The 8,452-nt window shown below is 40.1% G+C and overlaps 1 pseudogene; it reads right to left on the bottom strand.

Annotated features, from left to right (window-relative positions):
• Window positions 1–1,061: 1,061 nt before the first annotated feature.
• LOC110293704 (cyclin-dependent kinases regulatory subunit 1 pseudogene) lies at window positions 1,062–1,788 on the bottom strand (annotated as a pseudogene).
• Between the last annotated feature and the right edge of the window lie 6,664 nt (window positions 1,789–8,452).

Here is an 8,452-nt window from a genome sequence, read left to right on the forward strand (position 1 = left end):
ACAAAATCATCCACATGTGGTCCAAAGACAGTAGACATGTGGTTGGATACAGAACTTACTGAGTTCTCAGCAATGGTTTACATTCCTTTACATTGCCCAGGTTAAGAAAAGAGGCAAAATGATCCTTCAAAAATTTTTAAGAAAGTTCCTTTTTCTCTCCTTATAATAATTTTTTAAAATCATAGCTGTAACAAGTTATTAGGCGTCTGGAAGTTCAGAACAATATTAATTTTTGTCTTATGTTTTGTAAACCAGAAATATGAAATGGCCTCTTGTGGGCAGATGCCAAATAGTTGGCAGAACTGTCCTGCATCTAGAGTGTGCAGGAGGAAGCCATTCTCCTTTCTTTTCCAGGGGCTAGTGTCCACATGCTTGCCTTGCTGTGGCCCCTTCACCATCAAAGCCAGCAGTGGTCATCATCATTTCTGTGACTCTCCACGGTCTTTATCTCCGGCACCCTGCTTCTTCCCTCTTATCAGGCACTCTGGGATGATACTGGGCCCACTCCGGTGAGATTATCCTTATTCCTCAGACCTGGTTTAATTGAATCACAGCTGCAAGGTTCCTTCGACATTAAGCATCACCAGTTTAGTGTTCCCTGCTATGACGCAAACCCATTGTATGCATTGTACTTTTATAGATCCTTCCACTGGGCAGAGAGACAGTGTCATAGGATGCTCATGATGCCTTCTGTATCCTGAGTACAGAGACTCTTATGACCCAGGCATCTTGCATCTTCTTCATGATCCATGAAATAATAACATGCTTTATCAATTGCAAGTGGAGACCACCCCTCATCAATACGTGAACATCTTTCTTTATTAACCACTTGGTTTCCTTTAGGTCTAATTCTTCTAGGAAAGACAAACATTTTATTTTACTCTCATCAATCATATTTACTTATTTATGTCTAGGTTTCAGCATAATAAACTGGATTCCTATTCTTTTCTTTTCATTTTTTTTTAAGATTATAAAAAACTTCCTTTAATCAAGGCTTGTAACATGGAAGAGATCTGTCAGATAAAATACAAAGTTTCCAATACATTGAAACATAAATCCATAAGTCATCATAAATACAATACCCAATAGTAAAAACCACATCAGCAAATTCACACCATCCCTGTAACAGCCATGATCTAGATTTCACATGCTTCTGCCAAATGACAAATATGGCCTGCTGGATCCCGAGCACAAGAGGGCTTTGAGGTCACACTCATTTGACAGGGCTGTGGCACTGGTGGCTCAACTCCAGAAGCAAAGCAGGTACCAGCACATTCAAACAGTGTATCCTTTACATATCAAAGTGAGAAATAAGAAAGCAACATGGTCACACGATCAGAAAGATGGTAGGGAGTGAGGACAGCTGTGGAAAGCTCGAGGCCGGAGGACGGTTCGCTGGCTTCATTTCTTTGGCTTCTTGGGCAGTGGCCGCCGGAACAGATGTGAGGTTCTGGTTCATGGATCATATAGTGGACCCATCCCTGACTCTGCTGAACGCCGAGGTTCCTCCATTCAGATTCAGACATCAAATGGGTTTTAGGGACCAGCTTGGCTATGTCCTTGGGCAACATGACATGCTGGTACTCGAACTCCTCGTCGTCGTATTTGTCCGAATAGTAGATTTGTTTGTGGGACATGATTGCTCTGTCGGAGGGCGCTCAGCCCCGCGCCACTGGACTCCGGACAACTCTCCTATTATTTTCTAAAGACACCAACTGTGCTTTTCTTGGATTTATGAACTCATGAATCTAGACATGTTGGTTTCAATATCTGCAGCATTGTTTTGACTGATGCTTAAATTAATCTAGCTTTACTCAGTGGGACTGCTTTCAGGTTGGCTCCTGAGTCCTTTTGATGTAACTCAGACAACCTTGATATTGTCCTTTCACTCTGACATAACATACTTGCTTTGTCCGGTGCATTCCCTAGACCCAGAATCTGCCAATTCTCCAAAAAGCCCCATTTTGTTTAGTAGAAAATAGTCCTTACAGACTACAGTCTGAGCACTGTGGAACTCACTGCTGTCAGACTGATATCTATAGAAACAATACCTTCAGCTTTTGTTTGTTTCTTTGCTTAAACAGAGTCTAACCCAGAGATATATGGCAAAATAGAAGTGTGGTCCAACACTAAAGTCAGGGTATAAAAGAATAGAATTGTATCTGAGAGGCAACAATTTAATCTCCATCAGCATTAAGTCTCCATATGACGTAGTATTTTTTAATTTATAAACAAAATAGTATATATTTGTCTATAAAGTTATTACCTTGTGTTTTGATGTATAAATATACTATGTACAATGCATAAAAAATTAAGTCACTTAACATAAATTCTTTATGCATATTTTAGTGGTAAAAACACAATTACTCCTTGAGCAAATTCAAACATGCAGTGTATTGTTATTATCTGTAGTCACCAAGGCGTAAATAGACCTCTTGAATTTAGTCCTCCCTTGAAACTAGAAATTTGAACTTTTGCTCAAGCTTCTCCCTAACTCCTACCTCTCCCCCCCCCCCCCAGCTTCCTGCTAACCACCAGCCTCCTCAAACTCTTCCTAAGAGTTCAGGTGTTTTAGATTACATACATTAGTGACATCATTTGTCTTTCTGTGCCTGCTTAATTTACTTAAAATACTGTTTTCCAAGGTCATCTATATTCTCACAGCTGACAAGGATCTCTTTCTTTACAGCTCAGTAATTATGCATAGGGACACTATGTTTTCTTTATTTACTCATCTCTTCATGGACACTTGGGCTGAAACCAAATTACTTTCTGTGAAAATATAGTTATGTCTTTGACATAATTATCTCATATTTATTAGTAATGTATCTAGGATTGGGATCTCTATAGCATAGATAGCTCTATGTTTGTTGGGGGAAATTTCCATAGTGTTTTCTGTAATTGATGTATATTTCCACCAAAGGAATCGGAGATGTGGTTCAATGATAGAATGCTCAGTCAGTATGGATGAGATGTGGGGTTCAATTCCCAGTACTGAAAACAAAACAGTCTCTCCAAAGCAAAACAAAACCATCCCCAATAATGCTATAGAGGTATTTCTGTCACCAATAAATGGTTTGTTAGCTATTAGATTTTTCACCATTAACAGGCAATTATCACTCTTTTACACATAGTTGGGCAATATAGAGTAATACAAAAATTATAATAGTTTCACTGTTCTTATATAGTCATTTATAATGGAATAAATGTTTATTGTTCATAACTTTACAACTATATAGAGACACAGCTGACAGAGATAACTAATTATGAGCTACTCTATCAGTGAGCAAGATGGGCAGCTACACCATTTATTGCAGAAGGGACAGATGTGCCTTCTGGGGAGCCATGCTTTGTTTCAACATAACAGTACAGAAACTTTTTTGTTTAACTTTTGGGTTTTTTTATCTCTATAAAATCTGACTTCCCCAAACCCATATTGGGCAGTTCATGGCTACCTGATGAACTGTAACTTTGAACTGTGAGCAAAAACAAACCTTCCCATCTTAAATTGCTTTTGTCAGGGCTTAAAGAAATATTACAATTGGAGAATTAACTCACATGGTATCTTGTTTTTAACCTGACATTCTTTTAGAAAATATATCTTTTCTTATTCTCAGTTGAACAAATGAATGCATTTTGCCTGGCTTTTTCCTATGTATCAAAACATAAGTAAAAACACTTCTCAGTTGTCACAGTATGCTCATCTGTATGGAATCTCAAAGACTATTTCCTGCTGCAGAAAATTATTCAGACACATGCCTAACATTTTAGATCCATTACCCACTGGGTTTTGCTGTGTTTGATGGAAATCTGCAAAGGCTAAGTTACATATAAATAGCAGTGTTATTAACAATCACAAAATTAATGAGATTAATAATGAGCTCAAGTGTGTAAAATGCCAGAGTTAGCATAAGCACTGTGATACCTTTGTGCATGACATTTTTATTTTGCCTCAGGGAAAAGTTCTGTGAGCTAATTCCCTAAGTAGAGCCAATACATTATCACTGCAATTAAACTGCTCAGTATCTTAGTTGTTTTTGAAACTTCTAGAGAGCAAAAACCAAAGTACTCTTGAAGGAGACATTTGTCGTTACATAGTAAGTCAATGTGGGTTCCAACAAAACAGAAATAAGGAGCAGCTCTGTATAGCACTCTGGTTTTTGTAAGAGTAAAACATGTTTACTGAAAAATACTTGAAAACACACACATACACACATGCATACACACATACATGCATATATATACACTGTTCAAAACTACTCACAAGCCTATATTTCATCGATGGCCTATGACTGCCAAAATGTCTTGTTCTACTTATCTCTATGAGGAGCATTTAGTGAGATTGCTTTAAATAAACATAGTGTCTTAGTCACTGTTCTATCATGACCAAGGCAACTCTTATGCAAGAAAGCATTTAATTGGAGCCTTGTTTACAGTTTCAGAGGTTTAGTTCATTGTTATCATGGTGGGGAGCATAGCAGTACACAGGTGGATGGTGGAGCAGTAGCTGAGAGCTACATGATGGATCTTTAGGCAGAAAGAGAGAAAACCTGGACCTGGCATGGGCTTTTGAAACTTTAAAGCTCACCCTCAGTGATACACTTCCTCCAACAAGGCCACACCCCTCAATCCTTCCCAAACATTGCCACTCCCTAATGACAAGCATTTAAATATATGAGCCTCTGGGGGGTCATTCTTATTTAAGTCACCACACATAACACCACAGAGTTTTCTTAAAAGCTAATAGAAAACAGTGTTTCCAGCCTAAAGTTCCAAATGTTTCTACAATTCTCCACAAAACTACATGGTCAAGTCTGTCACAACCATACCCCACATCCCTGGTACCAGCTTCTGTCCTGGTTTAATTTCCACTGCAGTTGTAAAAACACTCTGACCAAAAGGAACTTGGAAGGGGTTTTTACTTGGCTTGTACATGATAGTCATCATTGAAAGAAACCTATGCAGGAACTCAAAGCAGGAATTGAATGAAGCAGAGGCCGTGAAAGAATGCTGTTTACTGGCTTGTTGCCCCCTGACTTGCTAGCCTTCCTTTCTTATGCAATCTAGGACCACCTTTAATGGGATGGTACTTCCCACAGTGGGCTGGGTCTTGCCACATCAATCACTAATTAAGAAAATGCTTCTTCAAACACGCCCACAGACCAATCTGATAGAGGCATTTTCTCTATCTTGGGTCCTTCTTCCTAGTGACTCTAGCTTGTGTCCCATTGACAACCTAAGTGGCACAGTCAGAAAAGGCTAACACAGAGGGTTATTACTTTATTATAATCTCTAATACATTTAGCTTGCTTATTTTAATTTCCATTAAATTATAATCCTGGCTCTATTCCTGAAGATGACGCTTATCTATCTTTTTGAACACGGCTAAGTTGAGGTCGTGCCTAACTTGAGCTACAGACTACCAGACTACCAGAGGAGAAAGGTAGCCATCAACCCAGCAACAAACCCTGTGATCTATAACAATGACCTGTTTGCATGACATGCTGTTGCAGTAGCAGCACAAACATAGGAGTAACCAACAACTCTGTTTGGATTTAAGGCACACACCATGATGTGGAACCCATGCCTCACACTGCTTGGGTAGCCAAGAACCCAAAACCAGATAGGTTATGTTCTTAGGGGAACAGCAAATACTATTGTTCTTCTAAAGGAACGTAGCAATGAAAGATCTCTTACTGCCATTCTGCTATACCCATAGAAAAGTGTCTTGTTCAGCCATCATCAGAGAAGCTTTCTTTTGCAGGGGATGGGAACAAATACATAGTTTCCACAGCTGGAAACTATGCAGAGCGGGAGGCAGACAGACATAGATTGTGGCAGCCTGAACAGAACCTACACAGGTTCAAGCCAGACAAGATCCCAGCACTAACATGGGGAAGTGGACACAGGCTCCCATCCTTAACCAAAAAGCTATCTCTAATTGACAACCATTTACAAAGAAAAACATAGCTTTCTCCAGTGGAGTCTCACTGTGCATACAAACCACACTTCAGGGTGGGCACTATGCCCAGCAGTAGATGGCTAACACAAAATCAGCTCAGTGATATCTTTGTAGGCCTTTTGTCTCCTATTGCTCTAGATGGCACTTTTTTGTCTCACTGGTCTTTTATGGTTTCTGACTTTGTGTTTTTATGGTTTTGTGTGTGTGTGTGTGTGTCTGTTGTTTGTCTGTTTGCCTGATTTTTTTTTTTCTAAAGAAAGAGAGAGATAAACAAAGGGCATGGAGTTAAGTGGGTGAGGAAGTGGCAAGAATCTGATGGAACTGAGGGAGGGAAAACCATTATCAAAACATATTGTGTGAACATTTTTTTCAATAACGTTTTAATCCTATCTCACGTGACAAGTCCTCAGTAGATATTTGTGCTGGCTGGTTTTGTGTGTCAACTTGATACAAGCTTGAGTTATCATAGAGACAGGAATCTCCCTTGAGGAAATGCCTCCATGAGTATATCTATATCTATCTATCTATCTATCTATCTATCTATCTATCTATCTATCTATCTATCTATCTATCTATCTATCTATCAACATTTAATTGGGGCTAGCTTACAGGTTCAGAGGTTCAATCCATTATCATCAAGGTGGGAGCATGGCAGCACCCAGGCTGTCGTGGTGCAGGCAGAGCTGAGGGTTCTACGTCTTCATCCAAAGGCTGCTAGTGGAAGACTCCTCCATGAGTTTTTTTTTTTTGGGTTTTCGAGACCTCCATGAGTTTTATTAAGGCATTTTCTCAATGAGTGATCAAGGTGGGGGAGGGCCTAGCTCATTGTGGGTGGTGTCATCCCTGGGCTGGTAGTCTTGGGTTCTATAAGAAAGCAAGCTGAGCAAGCCAGGGGGAAGCAAGCCAGTAAGTAATATCCCTCCATGGCCTCTGCATCCGTTCCTGCTTCCTGACCTGCTTGAGTTCCAGTTCCGACTTCCTTTGGCGATGAACACCAATGTGGAAGAGTAAGCTGAATAAAATTCTTTCCTCCCCAACTTGCTTCTCGGTCATGATGTTTTGTGCAGGAATAGAAACCCTGACTAAGACAATATTTCTTTCATTTTCTTTGTATTTTTTCACTCTGTGTCTTGAGTGGATTTCTTTCACACTTATTGTCCATGTGACCCAACTTCTTCAAGTGTTGATAAACGTGTACTTGCATATGATAGAGATCATAGAATTATCACCAGCATCCTGAAGGTAGGAGCTACTTTCTCAGACTTGTATTCCCTATGCTCTGAGCTTGCACACTCTGAGTGCAATCGCCCAAGGCACTTCACTCTCACCGGAGGCTGCTGATAATTTGATTTCGATGCTCAGATGATGCAAAACTCTTCACTTGGGCTTCCTGGAGATCTTCAAACTTGAAAGAATGTCCCTGCTCCTCCAAACCCCTACCTTGTACCTAGGCATTTACAGCGTGAGAATTCAAGGCTTCCCACCCTGACATTCTGACTCTCATTACACACAGCATTCCTCTTGGCTTCTATTGTCAACAGTCCTTGAAAACTCCTGTTGTCAAGGCTGCATTACTTCATGTTGCCAAGCTAACAGTCATCTCTTCTGGCCTCCTGACAGCAGTGGCCTAGTTTGCCTCCTAATTGTGCTCTCTCCTGTTTGCATCAGCGGCATAACTTCTGGATATTCTGTTTACTCCATTGGCTGCACTTTCTCTGCTCCCTTTTCTCTTTTCATATACTCTGAATGCTGTTTGAATTATAATGGAGTCATCTGTACCAATCTAGGAAAAGATTATAAATAAAGGCAGAAGGTTATCCCATAGCTGATAAAGCTGATAACAAGAAATATCAGCAGACTACTGTAACCTTGACCTTGCACTAAGCCACGGGATAAATATTCCTGTAAGAACATCTGCCCTGAAGCTGCATTTCCCTCCTGGATTGGTGATATCATTGTTATTGATATTTTCTAGTCAAGAATAATCATTATACAAGAACTTAAATAACACCGTTTGTTTTATCTTTAAAACAAATAGTGAATAGTTTGCCTCCTTGGATATTCCTACAGACTTTTCCTTCTGAGATTCACTCCCAAATAAATGAACTGCGCTTGGAGACACTCCCTGGTTTGTTACTTAGATTGACAGCTGCTTGACCTAATGTTGAGAAACCTTAGGATTCTACTATGGGATTTCTTTATCCCCCCTTCTCTTTTCCTGGTGATCTTATCCAGAATATTTATTGAACACTGTCAAAATCAGCTCTTTAATTTAGACTCTCCTATTGTCCAAACTCATGTGATACCTTCCAACCATGTGATCACTCCCAAATGCCAGATCCAGAGGAGAACCTTACCTCTTCTCCCTCAGCATCCTGGTCTACTTCTCCCCCTTCACGTCTCAGGGAACAGCATGACCCTCCCTTGCTTGAGCTGAAGCTCTAGGAATCACTCTTGGCTCATCTATTCCTAGAGTCCTACATCCCATCT

This window comes from Mus caroli, unplaced genomic scaffold (genome assembly GCF_978045245.1).
Source record: "Mus caroli unplaced genomic scaffold, Mus_caroli_1 scaffold_6, whole genome shotgun sequence".
Classification (NCBI taxonomy): Eukaryota; Metazoa; Chordata; class Mammalia; order Rodentia; family Muridae; genus Mus; species Mus caroli.